Source organism: Spinacia oleracea, chromosome 2 (assembly GCF_020520425.1).
Source record: "Spinacia oleracea cultivar Varoflay chromosome 2, BTI_SOV_V1, whole genome shotgun sequence".
NCBI lineage: Eukaryota > Viridiplantae > Streptophyta > Magnoliopsida > Caryophyllales > Amaranthaceae > Spinacia > Spinacia oleracea.
Window position 1 is genome coordinate 89,827,179 of NC_079488.1, and position 18,656 is coordinate 89,845,834.

The 18,656-nt window shown below is 34.8% G+C and overlaps 1 long non-coding RNA gene across 1 annotated transcript; it reads left to right on the forward strand.

Moving 5' to 3' along the window:
* The first annotated feature begins 9 nt into the window (after window positions 1–9).
* On the forward strand, window positions 10–7,831 carry LOC130467072 (uncharacterized). Its single transcript, XR_008927237.1, has 2 exons — window positions 10–6,553; window positions 7,557–7,831. It is a non-coding gene; the product is annotated as an uncharacterized lncRNA (long non-coding RNA).
* The last annotated feature ends 10,825 nt before the right edge of the window (window positions 7,832–18,656 follow it).

Sequence of the window (18,656 nt, forward strand, 5' to 3'; positions counted from 1 at the left end):
TACTCAACCCCCTAATAATAAATATGCAATTTAATCAGTTTTGTGCACAATATCAAGTTTATTTTTGCCGAATTTAATCTTGTCAATGTATGGAGTGTGAAACATTTTGCTTGCTTGATCAATTAAGTCATAATGCATTTTAACGCGTGATAATGGCCTTATTTCAAATTTGAGGTGTTAGGTTGACTTATCGATCATATAAGGTATTGAGATAATCCATTTCCATCAAAAACCCTTATTCACTATAAAATTCCGGTGGATTAAATCATAATCATATATGATTTAATAGTCGATTGTCCCTTTTATTTGGAGATGAGGCCTAGACGGATGTCTTACTTTGTTTGGTCAATTCCATTAGCCCAAACACAAAACCAAAAATAATCCCTCAATTACTGTCATGATTGGAATTTGCTCAAAATACAATTATCGAAGAGAATCCCTAAGAATTTACTACAAAAAACCATTTTGATCCATTCAAGCCGCCAACCAGGGTGCACATTTTTGTTGAAACCGTCTTATTTAGAAGACCTTTATGGTAATCACTAATCAGTGTGATTTCCTCAACCCTAAGTGGATCATTTTGATTCTTAAAGCGAATTGATTAAGGATCACATAAACCTTAGCCCAAGCAAAATAAAACCCAATATCATTATCCCCGAACCCAAGTGGAATTGGCCATTTAAAGTGAGACATTAGTCCGAACTACGATAGTTTTGATCCGAGAGTGGATTCGAATCCCATGATGATCGGTACGTAGCGCAACTTCAATGCTCAAACCTATCATGCGTTGATAATTTTATTTTGGCTTAATGAAACCTTTTTTAGTATGCTTGCATGTGTATGACAACGTGCTATGTGTATTTAATCTAAATTCCTAAATAGCCATATATCAAATCAACTAGATATTAAGTCAGAGTAAGAGCCTATTCTTTAGAATAGAAGAGAAGCCGAGTTCTAGACGTTCGATTCTCTTAACCTAGACCCCGAACCCGAATTTTTGATTTCAAAAGATCAGTTTCAAAGAGGAAAATGCCTTTATTTTATGGAGTTATTAATCATTTTCGAAATTGCTTTCTCTAAACTTTTTCATAAATGGTTTTACAAAATCCGTTCCCTGTTCGGATAAAAATAGGGTGGCGACTCTAAACCTTTTATAAACAGTCTGAACAGACTCTCATGTAGGATTCTCAAGGTAAATAATAGTCGGTCGAGAATCAGGTCCTACAAGTGGGTTTTGGACTTAATATGTAATCGATTATTTATAAACCTATAAATTAGTTTTATGTTTTCCGCTGCAAAATTCTGAATAAGCCGTTACGTTTTCACACGGGCGATAATACTTTGATAATTCTCTATAGCTATATTTATAAAAAGGGTTATTTTAGAAAAAGGGAATTGTCGGGGTGTTACAAAGTTATTTAAATTATTCCAATGCTTTAGTGTATGAGAGATGGGTAATATAGGAAAGGGCATATAGGATAGAATTATATGTGCATTAGTAGTAAATTGTTAGCATAAGAAGTTAATTGCTATGCGCATGTGTTAAATGTTTAAGTGTTGCATGTAAATGTGCATAGAAATTGTTTGATTCCACCAAACTTATTGTTTTATTAAATTCTGATTATGCTTTGGTTGGGAAATCGTTAGTAAGATCTTAAGTTGTTTGTTTCATGAATAAAATGCTTCTTTCCAAGTGCACCAACATAGGATCCTTCGAGAAAATCGACGAATACTGAGGATCTAGATTTCACTTCACAAATTTCCAAGGAAAGAACAGATAAACAAGATGCCTTAAACATTTGAAGTTGTAATAGTTAGTTAGTTCTTTTACGTTTTGGGGAATAAGTAGCAAAACTACAACAGTTTAAAGTTAAAGCAATAGAAGTTTGAGTTGTTCTTTATTCCTTTCGAGGATCTAATAAACCTCTATAGAGTTAGTAATAAAAGTTAAAGTATTCTTTTCATTTTGAGAATTCCATATTACTTCCAAGTTGCGCTCTAGGATGACCAACAATAATGACCTAACTGCTGTTATTCGCTTCTTGGCGGAAAAGCTTACCCTACCTTTTTAGAAAACCGGGTTGGAGAGTTTGAGAAATCGTTTGGGGTTGTGAACTGTCCTGAGAATATGAGAGGGGGTCAAGTTGTCATGTATTTGAAAGATGAAGCTGATTTATGGTGGAGAGAGAATAGAGTTAGGCTTAGCGCTGCTGAGATATTCAATTAGGATTCAATTGTTACTGCCTTAAGGGAAAGTTTTACCCTACCTTTTATGAGAAAGCAAAAAGTTTAGGAATTCATAAACCTTAGTATGGGGAGCACGACCATACCTGAATACTATGCAGACTTATAGCAAGACCACCTTAGGATTAGGTGGGGAAACCTTTGTGTCTTTAGATATTGTGTATGGGAGAGTTGCTCATATTTATGGCATGTAGTCCAAAAGGGACAAGAAAATTGTTGTTGGGGAGAAAATAAAAGAGTTTAATGCTGGAGAAAACCAAAGGAATTTCAAGAGGAATATGAATGAGAATATCAATGGGAATGGAAATAGAAATAGAAATTTTCAAGGAAGGAACAACCAGGGAAATAACCACAACAATAGGAACCAATCTGAGAGAGTGTATCACTGTAAGATGTGCAATAACAACCATCACAAGGCCCCGGGTAAACTGCATGTGATAAGTCGAAATGAAGCTGAACGACCTGCTGACTTAGTTTCTGTTACTTTTCTATTAACTCCGTGCTAGTTAGAAAGTTATTTGATTCGGGGAAAGCTTATTCTTTTGTTTCTTCATCTCGTATTAAGAGTCTGAAGTTAGTAGATTTTGAGGTGATTGATTTACCTGTTAGTATACCTACTGGTGTAACCTTAAGGTGTACCAAGTTATTTAAGAACTTTCCTTTGAAGATAAAAGATTGCGTTTTCTTTCTGACTTGATAGAGTTTAATGGGAAACCTAGATGTAATTCTGGGAATGAATTGGCCAAGTTTTTACAAGGCTAAGGTAGATTGTGAAATTCCGAAAGTAAGTTTAAGGAACCCTATGGGAAGGTTGACCTCATGGGGATGTTTTGAGAAGTCCAAGAACCTTTAGTGATTTCTGTAATGCAAGTGAGGAAATTGATGAATAGAGAGTGTGAACTATTTTTCTGTAGTGTGTTAGAGGTGAGTAAAGAAGTTGGAGTGAAAATCGAGAATGTTCCCATTGTGATTGGATTCATTTATGTGTCTACGAGTGGAATTGCGAGTATGTCACCTGCTAGAGCCCTTGAGTTCATTATAGAGTTAAATCCTAAAACGGCACCTATATCCAAAGCACCATATAGAATGACACTTCCTGAAATGAACGAATTGAAGACACAGTTGCAAGAGTTGTTCGATAAGGGTTATTTTAGAGCCTAGTACATCACCGTGGGGAGCTCAGGTGTTGTTTGTTAAGGATAAAGATAAGAGTATGGAATTATGCATCGATTTTAGGGAGCTAAACACCATTAAGAACAAGTATCCCTTGCCTAGAATAGATGACATATTGGACCAATTGCATTGGGCGAGTGTGTTCTCGGAGACTGATTTGGGTTTAAATGACCACCGATTGAGAGTAGCTGATAAGAATATACTTAAGACCTCATTAGGATTCGTTGTTGTCATTAAGGGTTTAGAGTAACGTCTTTTGGGTTAACCAATGCACCTGCATTAATTATGGATTTGATGAATGAGATTTTCTACGAATTCCGAATTAAGTTCGTTATTATGTTATTGATGATATCCCGATTTATTCAAGGAATGAGAAAGAGCATGACAAACACTTGAGGATTACTTGGAGACGCTTAGAAAGAATCTAGTTTTATTAAATGAAGTATACAAATCTTGAAGTGATATGTGTATAAGTGACACCGACGGAAAAGTGAAGGACTAAATTGATTGAGAACTATGTTACGTAAGGGAATAAATTTAAGAGAAGATTTGAGTGGTCCAGGATCGTTAGAAATCATTTGTTGTCTGGAAAAGATGAAAAGAAATACATGAATTGGTGCAAGAGCTAAGAGTTAAGCCCAAAAGTTATACACCCATGAAAACCGTAATGAGGTTCGGTAACAAGGAAAAGTTGAACAGAAGGAGTTTCTGTAGATCCTGCTAAGATTCAAGCTGTGAGTGAGTGACCTACTCCTAAGAACGTGCCCGATATTTGAAGTTTTCTAAGCCTAAATGACTATTATAGGAGGTTGTGAAAGACTTTTCGAAGAAAGCAAAACCAGTGACCAACTTGTTGAAAAAGGAATCGAAATTCAAGTGGAGTGAGAAATGTGAAGAAGCTTTCCAGATTTTAAAGGAATGTTTGACCTCCGCACCTGTTGTCGTGTCAATTGAAACTTTATGAAACCAATTACCCTACCCATGACCTAAAGCTAGCTGCTAGTGCGTTCGCTTTGAATGATTTGGAGACATTATCTTTATGGGGCAACATTTGAGATCCTTACCGACCATAAAAGTCTGAAATTTTGGCAAAAAGGTCTAGTGAATCTTGGGAACGACATTGAAATGAGTATTTCTTTCCACCCTGCAACCGATAAACAGACTGAGATTACTACAAAATATATGTTGAGATCATGTGTTATTAACTTTAAGGGTAATTGGGAAGACCAACTAGAGTGATTGAATTTCTTGCAACAATAGTTACTATGCGAGCTTTAAGATGGAACCTGTTGAGGCATTGTGCGGAAAGAAGTGTAGAAATCCCACTTGCTACGATTTTAGTGGAAATATAGCATTGGGGGCATGATTCGTTGAAGTAGAAATATCCAAAGTTATTCCCTGGGATGAGTTACGAGGGCGTAACTCGTTTTCTTTAAGGGGTAGAATGCGATAGAAATTCGCGCTATTTACCTATTTTTATGCATTTTAGGCTCATTATTTTGCAAATTATACATGTTGATGCAAGTAATTAGATTCTCTGCATAAGAAAAGTGTGTTCATGAGTAACACAAACAACTTTAAGTTGGCAAAAGAGCGCACATGAGTGGCACAAGTACTTCTTTAGTATGAATAAGTTGAAAACTCTTGAAAAAGGTGTGAATTTCAGTGTCAAGTTTCGGGACGAAACTTCTTTTAAGAGGGGTAGATTGTAATCCCCCGTAAATTTATAAATTTTATTAATATATTTTAACGTATAGTTATTTATATTTTAAATAGAATTTACGAATTTTAGTAATAAGTATACAATTAACGTTTATTTATTTTATTTAATTACATTTTAAGTATTTTAACGGTTTATGAAATCAAAAATAATTTTAGAATTTTACGTTGAAAAGAATTCGAATTACGAAAATACGTTCGATTGAATTTGGAAAAGCAATCCTAACCGTTTCGAGTTCAAACAAACAATATCCTAGTTCTAGCCCAAATTATAAAGGCCCAAATAAATAAACCCATAATTTCACCCTTGTTACAATTTCACGTGAAATCCTCAAAACACCAAAACCTCTCCTCCTCCTTCACTTTCACGTAAAACAAGAACCCATACCCTACCTCCATTGGTGCGGCTGCCCAGCCGCCACCACCGCCGGCACTTCTCTCTTCTGTCGTCCCTCTCTGCCTCTGTACCGCTAGTAACCTTCTCCTCCTCCTCCTCTTGTTCTTCCTTTATCTTTTTGTTTTATCTCTCCCCTTCACTCTTGATTCTGTCTGTAGCGCAGCCATAACCACTAGCAAAACCGGCCGCGACGACCACCAGTGATGCACTACCACGTCGCCTCCGCCGACCAACCGACACCAGCCAACGCTCCTCTTGTTTTCCCTCACGCTCTCGAAGCCCTCCTCTTCGTTTGCCCTATTCTGCACGCACAAGTCATTCGCAGCCGCGAGTAACCACCGCTGCGCCACCGGCCAGCCGTGCTCCGAGCTCAGTCCGTCGCTGCCGCGTTGTGCGCCGCCGCCCTGCCTACTTCTCTCCTCTCCTTTTGGTTGTTTCTTATACTCTAAGTAATTTAATAAAATATTCTAATTTTTTTTTGTTACCGATTTAAGTTATGTTTTAATTGTATTGAATTTAGAATTTTTGTAATTAAATTAGAATTTTCGGATTTATATATTTTGTTTAAGTAATAAATTTAATTTTCAGATTATATAAATGCATTGAAATAACGATTTTAATTATTTGAATCTTGAATTTTAAATCTTTAATGGTTGGAAATCATAGTGGGGTGATTAGGGATTTTGAAATTGATTGTTTCAACGTTCTAAGAACGTTAATTGGTCTTGGTGAAGTTTGTAAACAAGTTTTATTGCTGAAAATTTTAAAGTATAATGTTTGCGAAGAGTTTTCAACGAATTTCAATAATTAATTCAATAATTATGATGCTAGGAAATCAAATGTTCAAGTTTTAATGTTAGGGAATGTTCTAAATATGTTTAGGATGTATTTAGAATGCTTTGTTATTGTTGTGAGTGATTAGAAGTTGATTGGGAATACTTGTTGGTTGTTTTAGGCGGAGAATTCTCTTTAGGCGACTTTTGAAAGTGTTAAAGTGGCCTATCAGTTTGTTTACACAAGGTACGTACATACCTGTGTGCTTGGAATGTGTGCTAATTGTTGAAACCATGTTGAATTTGTTGGTGAACTTGGTTGTGTTGAGATTGTTGTTGAACTTGGTTATGTTGATATTATTGACGAACTTGGTTATGTTGAAATTGCATGTTTAATACTGTTGGACGGACATATTGAACCTAGATTGCATTATGAGAATTATAACATGTTAGTTTGGATGATTGATGCAAACATGTTTGATTGGGAACACTAGATTACTTTGTATATATTGATTCAGATCGGTTGATTGTTGTTCCCTTTAGCTTTTCACTACTTTATGAGGGCCGAGGACCTTGTTCAGTAAGTTGAAACCTTATACCCATATAGAGGGGTTGATCAGTATTAAAGGAAAGGTTGGAGTTAATTGGAATGAGTCTTGTTTGATACCTTTGCGATCACTTACTTAATTCCAAGATAAAAACAGTTGTGAATAAATGTGGATTGTATGCCTTATGTGATTGTTGAGTCATAACAGGGTTTCAATTTGTAAATCATGTAAAGTGAAACTGAGTAGCAATAGCTTTAGACTTTGCACGTCTAAAGTGACGGACAAACAGGAGTTGGGGTTCATGGTGGTAGCCCATGGCCTTTATCTCGGACCGGATTGATCACCGTGTCCTATTTTTTATCCAAACGTTCCTCGATATCGCAGGTCACTGAGGTTACGGAGTCGCGCCCGTACCTCGTCTTCCTTAGTGAAGCCTCTAGCTAGAAAACTCGGTCCATTTCCTATTTCAATTAAAATAATATTATTGTTATAAAAGTCTAGTCCAGTCTAGCCTAGTCTAGTCAAGTATGGTCGTCAAATTATCATGTTTTGTCTGCCCTTATTTATGTTTAATAGTATCATGTTAGGATTATTATTGTTTTAGTATGTAGTACTCAGCTTTGCTGATTACGTGCTTTGTTTGTGTGTGTTGATCATGGCTATGCCTTATTGATCCTGTGATGACCCATCTTTGGTGAGCAGTCTCTAAGGATCAATAAGCGTTGCCCATCTACAGGTTTGAAGATGATGCATCATTGGGATCGGGATTAGAGAGCTTGTAGTTATATTTGTTTTGTTAAGTGATGTGGTTTGTTAATTTGGACTTGAAATTTGTCGTACTATTCGTATTTCCTTATTTCCGTTAAGTGGGTTTTGGACTTAATATGTAATCGATTATTTATAAACCTAAAAATTAGTTTTATGTTTTCCGCTGCAAAATTCTGAATAAGCCGTTACGTTTTCACACGGGCGATAATGCTTTGATAATTCTCTATAGCTATATTTATAAAAAGGGTTATTTTAGAAAAAAGGAATTGTCGGGGTGTTACAATGCCATTTTCTTTGTTCATACTATAATGAGGGACCATTTATTGGAACTCGTAAACAAGAAGTATATGTGTAGACAACTAATTTGTGTCTCCCTTTAGAGCCGATGACAATAACATCGGTCTAACTTAAAGTTGGAGCAACTCCGAGCGAAAGCACCAATTGCAAGATACAATGAGCATATTCCAATCTCAATTGCAACTTTCAAAATCCAAAATTCACTTCAATCTTCCAAAAGTTCAATTCCCGAGTCTGTTTCAATCCCGGACCTCGGTTCAAAGTCCAATTCCAAACCCAATTTAAAAATCTAAGTACAAACTCACGAAGCGGATACCACGGTCAATCTCTAAGGCACGTTTTTCACTCAAAATCATATAAGGCAAAGCCTTTTCGGGTGCCGATCCACAAGATCGAGCATCCCGTTGGAGCGTCGACCCACCAAAATCGAGTATCACCAGCAAACCCGAAAGCCGATTCCAAAAGTGCACATTTCCCTAAAAACATTGATTTCAAGATGCTAATGATTGTCTAAAACTTTGATCACCAAGAAAGAAAATTGTCTAAATGCAATCTGCACCAGATCAACTGAATTAAACTCAAATTAGCTGAACTTAACTGAATATTAGTGCATTTGAAATAAATAATAAATAATATAAATAATAAACAATAAACAATAAATAGTAAATAAAAATAGTAAATAATTAATAATTAATTACTAAATATTAATAATAAAAGATAATTATTAATTCTACTAATTACTAATTAAAAAATGTATATTAAATAATAAGTTATATATAAATAATAATATATAATAGTAATACTTTCCCGTTCCAGAAATATCGCACCATTTGTATCTTACACTATTCACATTACGACTTTGGCCATTTTTTGTGATTCGAACGTAAGGAAATTTTAGTCATGTGTGGTCATGTTAGATTCATATCGATGTATATTTTCTAAATATTTTTTTTATAATTTTTACTTGAACACGATTTGAGATATTAAGAGTCAAAGTGATGATTAGAGGAGTAAAAGTCAACCATGGTGCGATATTTCCGGAACTGATGGATAATAATAATAATAATAATAACAATAATAAAAATAATAATAATAATAATAATAATAATAATAATAACAATAATAATAATAATAATAATAATAATAAAGAAAGGCGACATCTCAGACACAACCTCGCAACAGATACAAGAATAAAGATGCTAGTTCGGGCCAAGTTGCTACGAGAAAGAAACAATAATCAAGGAAGACTTGGATTCACAAGAAGAATCAAACCCAAATCAACAAGACTAGCTCCAACAGAAACAAGACAAGCTACCAAGAGACAAGAAGATCAAGGAAGACTCCAGCAACCGCCATCAACCAACAGTGCAGAAAAGACTACAGAGTTTAGAATATGAGCTTTTTCTTTTATCCATTGTAATTCTTGTAAGTCGACGAGGTCGTCGACAGCTTAAGTGGGGGAGGATGTTAGAATCCAACATCCCTTTATTTGTATTTTGCTTATCTAGTGCTTTCTATGATCTTTCTAATAGTTTTCTAGGCTATAGATAGAATTATTATGTTAATGTCAATCAAGTGTTCACTGGTAGTTTGTAGCTAATCCAAATAAACCTCTATGAGGGGTATGAATGAATGAATTCCTACTTCTCACCAATTGTTGTCATCGCTTTATTGCTTATGTTTTGTGGTAGGCCTTTATAGATATTGTGCTACCGCTTGCTCTAAAGCATCCCAAATCCTACAAAGTCCCACAAACAGATAAATTCTCGTCACTGGTCTCGCTTATACCTGTTGTGCGCACACAAGCGTCCCGGTCAACCCTCGTCCCTCGCTCTTGTCGTCAATAGGCAAGAGAACCCTTTTCAGAATCAGACGCTTGCTCGTGCCCCTATGAGTCACAATACAAATTAGATTATTTAGCTTGCCTTTACGAAAACATACTTATCGACCTCTTAGTATCAAGACCTCCAAGCTTCTATCTCTTTTCCTTTGAAACAACATTGTAAGCATCCCAAAGAACAAAATCAAGAAAAGAATAATCACCAGCCTCATTCTTTAAAAGACGAATAACATGACCAATAGGAATTCCATTATCCTTTAAAGTCGTTGTAACACCCCGACAATTCTCTCTTTTCTAAAATAATCTTTTAATATAAAACGTAGAGAATTATCAAGGCATTATCGCCCGTGTGAAAACGTAACGGCTTACTCAGAATTTTGCAGCGGAAAACATAAAACTAACTTTAGGTTTATAAACAATCTATTACAGATTTAATCCCAAAAATCATCCAACGAAAATAAGGAAATATAACTAGTACGACAAGTTTAAAGTCCCAATTAACAAACCCAAGTTAACTTAGCAAATCAAAACTAAATACAAGCTCTCTATTCCCGATCCCAATGATGCAACATCTTCAAACCTGCAGATGGACAATGCTTATTGATCCTTAGAGCCTGCTCACCAAAGATTGGGTCATCACAGGATCAATAAGGCATAGCCATGATCAACATGCACAAGCAAAAGCACGTAATCAGCAAAGCTGAGTACTACATACTAAATCAATAATAATCCTAACATGATTCTATTAAACGAACAATCCTAACATGGTACTAAATAAAACATAAGCAGGATAATCAAGATATATTGACTTGAAGACTATACTTGACTGAACTAGACCTTTGTATCATTAACATTATTTTAATTGAAATAGTCAATGGACTGAGTTGTCTACTAGAAACTTCTTCTTCTTCACTAAGGAAGACGAGGTACGGGCGCGACTCCGTAAACCCCAATGACCTGCGATATCGAGGGACTTTTAAATAAAAATAGAACCGGTGATCAATCCGGCCCCAGAAAAAGCCATAGGCTACCCATGACCCCAACTCCTGATTGTCCGTCACTTTAGACGTGCATAGTCTAAAGCTATTGCTACTCACTTTACATGACTTAACTTTTAATACTTGGTTATGACTCATCAAACATAAATATTATATTCAACAAGTAAACACAACTTCTTTTATCTTTGAATTAAACCAGTGATCACAACATTCAACCAAGAGCCAATTCCAACTATTTTAATCCTTCCTTTATCCATATTTTAAAACCTTTATTAGGTATAAGGTTCAACCACCAAACAAGGTCCTCGGCCCTTATAAAGTAGTGAAAATCTAAAGAGGAACAACGATCAATAAAGATCTAAACCAATATTAAATAATATAAAGTTCCACAAAACCAACATGCTTGCATCAATATTCCATGCTAACATGATTCAATTCTTATAAATAAAGTTCTACGCTCAACGCATTAATTCAACGACATTGAACATGAAATTCCAACATAAACAAGTTCATAAATATATTCATCATATTCTCAATACAACACACATCCAAGCACACGGTATGTACGTACCTTGTGTAAACAAACTGATAGGCCACTTTAACGAATTCAAAAGTCACCCACAAAGAATTCTCCGCCTAAAATAATCAAGAAACGTACCCAAATCAATTCCTAATCATTGGCAACCATAACAAAGCATTCTAAATGCATCCTAAACATATTTAGAACATTCCCCAATATCAAAACTTAAACCTTTGATTTCCTAGCATCATAATTATTGAATTAGTGATTGAAATTCATTGAAAACTCTTTGCAAACATCGTACTTTAAATTTTCAGCAATATAACTAATTTCAAACTACTCTAAAACATAATTAACATTCTTAGAATCATAAAAATAATAGCTTTAATAATATATAATCGTTCTATTATGATTTAAAGCCATTAAAACCTCAAAAGTCACACTTTACTACTTAAAGGCACTCATTTAACCAATATAATATAATCTGAAAATTAGTAACTTTATTATATAATTCGTATAATCTGAAATATATAATTTAAATCATAAAAACTATAACTTTAATTCAAGAAAACATAATTCGAATTAATAAAACATGATTAAACCCTAACTTATATTTTAATCAACCAAAACTGAAAATAATTAGTTTATAATATCAACACCAAATCTGAAAATCATATTCAAACCATAAAGATTATAAATTTAATTCAAGAACATAAATTAAATTATTAAAACGTAATTAAAACATTAATTAGTTTTAAGGGTTTGGAAATAACCAAAGGAGAGGAGGAGTGATGGCCGGCGGTGACTAGGGCACGGCGGGGACAGCGGTGGTACTGGGCGGCGGCACTGGTCGGGTCAGGTGCTGCGCACGGTGGTTGCTGGTGGTTGGCGAGGTGGACTTGTGCAGCAAGCAAGGAGGAGGTCGAAAGAGAATAGAAAAACGAGAGGGAGGAAAAGGGGAGCACCGGCCTGACTGAGACGCGGTGGCTGATGGTGTGGGCGACGGAGGCAGCGGCGCAGCAAGGCAGCGCAACAGCAGCGTCAGTGGAGGCTGGTCGAACACACAAACAGAAGTTAAGGGGAGAGCAAGAAACGAAACAAAGAGAGAAGAAGAAGGACGAACGAGATAAGAGATTTACCGGCGGCGAGGACGATGGTGGTCCGGCCTGAAGTGACAGTGGCCGGTGGCTGAGCAACGACGTGAAGGAGGAGAGAAAACGGCTGAGAGGTTGAGGGCTTGCAACTTCACGTGAATGATGAGAACGAAAAGGGTTTTGGGTGTTTCTTGTTTCTTTTTTTTTTTTTTGCTTTTTACGTGAATTGAAAGAGAAGGAAAGGAGTAAAGTGTTTTGGGTCTTATTATTTGGGCTTTGTCAATTGGGCTAGAATTAGGAGTTTAATTTTAGGATTCGAATCATAAGATCGTTTTCTAAATTCAATCGATTTTCTAAATTCAATTTTTTTTTAACTTAAAATTCTAAAATTATTCTTGATTGCACAAACCGTTAAAATATTTAGAATATATTTAAATAAAATTAAATATACATTAAATATATAATAAAGTTCTTAAATCGTTAAATATTTAGAACGTACTTAAAATAAAATAAATATACGTTAATTATATATTTATTACTTAAAATTCATAAATTCTATTTAAATATAAATAATATACGTTAAAATATATTAATAAAATTTATAAATTTACGGGGGATTACAATCTACTCCTCTTAAAAGAAGTTTCATCCCGAAACTTGACACGAAATTTCCCACATTTTCCCCAAAACTTTTAACTTATTCTTACTAGAGAAGTACTTGTGCCACCTACGTGCACTCTTTTGCCAACTCAAAGCTATTTGTGTTACTCATGAACACCTTTTCTTATGCGGAGAATCTATTTGCTTTGCATCAACTTGTAAAATTTGCTAAAATAAGCACAAAAATGCCACAAAATAGGTAAAAGGCGCGAATTTCTATCGCATTCTACCCCCCTTAAAGAAAACGAGTTACGCCCTCGTAACTCACCTCAGGGAATAACTAACCAAAATTCTCTTTTGACGAATTCTATCCTCAAAATTCCTATATCACTAAAACTACTAACTTTAGACTCTTAATAACAAATGACAAAACGAAATAATAAGTTTCTACCGAATCAAATAATGTTTTAACTAGCACGAAGTTAATAGAAAAGTACCAGAATCTATATCGGCAGATCGTTCATCCTCATTCTGATTCATCATGTACAACTTTCCTGGAGCCTTATTCGGGTTGTTGTTATCATTTGCAGGCTTATTATAGTTCTCTTGATTGTTTTGTGCCCCTCCAGGCTTTGAATTTTGACCTCCAGACTGGTTAAACTTCACTTGGTTTCCACCTCCATTACTATTTTGTTCCTTTCTGTGCTTAGTGAAGCACTCATACTCCCTATGTCCCCTTTTCTGACAATAATTGCAGGTCACTAATTCTCCTTTGCAGTTCTTACCAGGGTGATTGTTACTGCACATCTTGCAATGATGCACTCTCTCAGACGGGTTCGAGTTATTGTGGTGCCCCTGATTGTTTCCTCCATGGAAATTTCCATTTCCATTCCCATTTCCGTTTCTATTCCTTTTAAAGTTTTCTTGGTTACCCCCAGCATTAAAATCTTTCCTCTTTTCCCCAATTACCACAGTTTTCTTTTCCCTTCTAGACTGCAGACCATAAATATGAGCAGCTCTCCCGTACACTATGTCTAAGGATGTAAAAGTTTCTCCACCTAATCCCAATTGAATTTCATCAGTCAGTCCTTGCTCAAACCTTTGAGCCTTTAGCTCCTCAGTAACTACCACTTCAGGTGCAAACCTCGATAAAGCTATAAACTTGCTATAGTATTCAGCAATAGTCATATTCCCCATCCTAAGGTTGATGAACTCCTGCGCTTTCTGCTTTCTCATAAAAGGAGGATAAAACTTCCCCCTCAATGCAACAATAAATGAATCCCAATTGAATCCCTCAGCAGCACTTAGTCTAGTTCCATTTTCCTTCCACCAAAGGTCAGCCTCATCTTTCAGGTAAAGGACAGCTTGACTTACTCTCATACTCCCAGGGCAACTCACAGCCTCAAATAGTTTCTCAAACTCCCTAATCCAGTTTTCCAGGAAGGTTGGGTCGGCTTGCCCCTTGAAATACGGTGGCTTAACCTTAGAAAGTCTTTCAAACATTTCCCCTGCAGAGTCGGGGCGCTCAGTTCTCTCTTGGGTTAGCTTTTCCGCCAAGAGGCGAATCGCAGCAGCTAGATCATTGTTGTTGGCCATTGTAGAATGCGACCTGCAATTAGTATATTCTACTTTAGGTTTGAAACATCACTTACGTTATCCCATACAATTTAATACTTGAAATGACCATAAAGATCGCCTCAACCAACAATGTTCACATTAATACACATCATTTACGAAGGCACGACAATCGTTTACGAAGGTGCAACGATCGTCTACAAGATGCAATAATCATTGAAAAATAATCATCCTCAATAATTCACGAAAGACATTTACACACTACACATAAGGCATAACATTTTGAATCATATTGGTCATGAGGGTCTAGATTGGCCCTCACTTCCTTTATGTACTCAAATCATTTAATATTTTTGTGGCAATTGAATTGATCCACAATTCACACTGAGTATGCAACCAATAGGAAGATTAATCCACGACGTACTACCTAGAGGTTGGGGTATTATGGAATCCTCAAAATAGAATAAAGAACAATTCCTTGAAAACTTTAACTTTTATTGCTAACTCCATAGAGGTTTATTACATCCTTGAAAATAATAAAGAATATTTCAAACTTCAATAAACTTAAACCTTAAACGGTTGTAGCTTTGCTACTTATTCTTTAAAACATAAAAGAGCTAATTAACTATTTATGACTTCAAAATATTTGTGGCCTCTTGCCTATCCATTGCTCCTGAAACTTGCGGAGTGAAATTTAGATCTCAAGATCATCAAACTCTTCTTCAGGGTCTTCATCGGGGTCTTCCCCAGGGTTTGCATCTTCACCCATGTCTTCATCTTGATTAGGCTCACTTGTCGTCTCCTGTTCACTTTCGAGCTCTGCATCCGAATCACTAGAGATCTCAATGGTTGGCTCATGAGCCGCTGGGTTAGGATTCTCTGCCTCAACACCTACATTCTCATTTTCCACAGCTACATCATTTTCCTCTAGGTCATTATTTACACTTATTCCCATAGGTTCTTCTGTAACTGAATCCCCAACATGACTCCCTACAATTTTACCGTCTCTAAACCCACTTTCTGCCGCTTCAATAATGGTGGTCAGAATTTCTGAATCATATTTCCATCTACCATCCCAAGTTCCATACTTAGCCAAGTTTGGAGTTCCATTATCAGAATGCATGTCTTTAAACTTTTCCTTGAGTTCTAGGTATGGAAATTTGTTAGGTAAGCAATTAATGATAGTGGCTGCTATGATATCCTTTCTCATTAAGATAGGTTGCCCTTGAACTTTAGCATAATATTCACATCCAAACACAATTTTCTTCACGTAAATATCAGGGGTTTCTATATCAAGTTTCTCGAAGGATCCTATGTTGGTATACTTGGAAAGAAACATTTTATTCCTGAAATAAACAATTCAAGGTCTCACTAACGATTTTCCAGCCAAAACATAAACAAGGTTCAATAATCAATAAGTTATGTGGAATCAAACAATTCTTTATGCACATGTAAATGTAACACTTACACAATTAGCACATGCACATACATAACAATCAATTTCTTATCATTGACTAGCTACTAATGCACATATAATTCTATCTTATATGCCCTTCTTATACTACCCATCTCTCATAAACTAAAGCATTAGGATCATTTATATAACGAAATAAAAGAACGAAAATATAATAAAATTATAACATAGAATAATAACATAAATAAAATATAAAATAAATAAAGTGAAATAAGTTAAGAAAATGCATAGCGAATAAATTCGAGAATAAAGTTATTAATTCGAAAAGATTTATATTTCCTAATTAACGAATTCTAACTCTTGAAACAACTTTAAAAAAATTGAACTCCATTTTTTTTTTTTTAAAAAAAAAAAAAATGTATTCATATTATTTTTATGTATTTGTTTGAATAAGAAATAATAAGAAAAATAAAAATGTCGAAAGTATCACTTTAACTTGAAAAAATAATCTGATTTCGAACGTAAATAAGGAATATCGTATACTTTCAAACAAGATAAAAGGAAATCGGCCCCCCAAAAAAAAGTACCAATTTTTGAACACTATAATACGTAGAAGCTCGATTTTTTTAAGAAATTTATTTTAAATAACTAGATAGTTAGGCGCCTAAAAATTTATTAAAGTAAAACCTTAGCTCTGATACCACTTTGTAACACCCCGACAATTCTCTCTTTTCTAAAATAATCTTTTAATATAAAACGTAGAGAATTATCAAGGCATTATCGCCCGTGTGAAAACGTAACGGCTTACTCAGAATTTTGCAGCGGAAAACATAAAACTAACTTTAGGTTTATAAACAATCTAGTACAGATTTAATCCCAAAAATCATCCAACGAAAATAAGGAAATATAACTAGTACGACAAGTTTAAAGTCCCAATTAACAAACCCAAGTTAACTTAGCAAATCAAAACTAAATACAAGCTCTCTATTCCCGATCCCAATGATGCAACATCTTCAAACCTGCAGATGGACAATGCTTATTGATCCTTAGAGCCTGCTCACCAAAGATTGGGTCATCACAGGATCAATAAGGCATAGCCATGATCAACATGCACAAGCAAAAGCACGTAATCAGCAAAGCTGAGTACTACATACTAAATCAATAATAATCCTAACATGATTCTATTAAACGAACAATCCTAACATGGTACTAAATAAAACATAAGCAGGATAATCAAGATATATTGACTTGAAGACTATACTTGACTGAACTAGACCTTTGTATCATTAACATTATTTTAATTGAAATAGTCAATGGACTGAGTTGTCTACTAGAAACTTCTTCTTCTTCACTAAGGAAGACGAGGTACGGGCGCGACTCCGTAAACCCCAATGACCTGCGATATCGAGGGACTTTTAAATAAAAATAGAACCGGTGATCAATCCGGCCCCAGAAAAAGCCATAGGCTACCCATGACCCCAACTCCTGATTGTCCGTCACTTTAGACGTGCACAGTCTAAAGCTATTGCTACTCACTTTACATGACTTAACTTTTAATACTTGGTTATGACTCATCAAACATAAATATTATATTCAACAAGTAAACACAACTTCTTTTATCTTTGAATTAAACCAGTGATCACAACATTCAACCAAGAGCCAATTCCAACTATTTTAATCCTTCCTTTATCCATATTTTAAAACCTTTATTAGGTATAAGGTTCAACCACCAAACAAGGTCCTCGGCCCTTATAAAGTAGTGAAAATCTAAAGAGGAACAACGATCAATAAAGATCTAAACCAATATTAAATAATATAAAGTTCCACAAAACCAACATGCTTGCATCAATATTCCATGCTAACATGATTCAATTCTTATAAATAAAGTTCTACGCTCAACGCATTAATTCAACGACATTGAACATGAAATTCCAACATAAACAAGTTCATAAATATATTCATCATATTCTCAATACAACACACATCCAAGCACACGGTATGTACGTACCTTGTGTAAACAAACTGATAGGCCACTTTAACGAATTCAAAAGTCACCCACAAAGAATTCTCCGCCTAAAATAATCAAGAAACGTACCCAAATCAATTCCTAATCATTGGCAACCATAACAAAGCATTCTAAATGCATCCTAAACATATTTAGAACATTCCCCAATATCAAAACTTAAACCTTTGATTTCCTAGCATCATAATTATTGAATTAGTGATTGAAATTCATTGAAAACTCTTTGCAAACATCGTACTTTAAATTTTCAGCAATATAACTAATTTCAAACTACTCTAAAACATAATTAACATTCTTAGAATCATAAAAATAATAGCTTTAATAATATATAATCGTTCTATTATGATTTAAAGCCATTAAAACCTCAAAAGTCACACTTTACTACTTAAAGGCACTCATTTAACCAATATAATATAATCTGAAAATTAGTAACTTTATTATATAATTCGTATAATCTGAAATATATGATTTAAATCATAAAAACTATAACTTTAATTCAAGAAAACATAATTCGAATTAATAAAACATGATTAAACCCTAACTTATATTTTAATCAACCAAAACTGAAAATAATTAGTTTATAATATCAACACCAAATCTGAAAATCATATTCAAACCATAAAGATTATAAATTTAATTCAAGAACATAAATTAAATTATTAAAACGTAATTA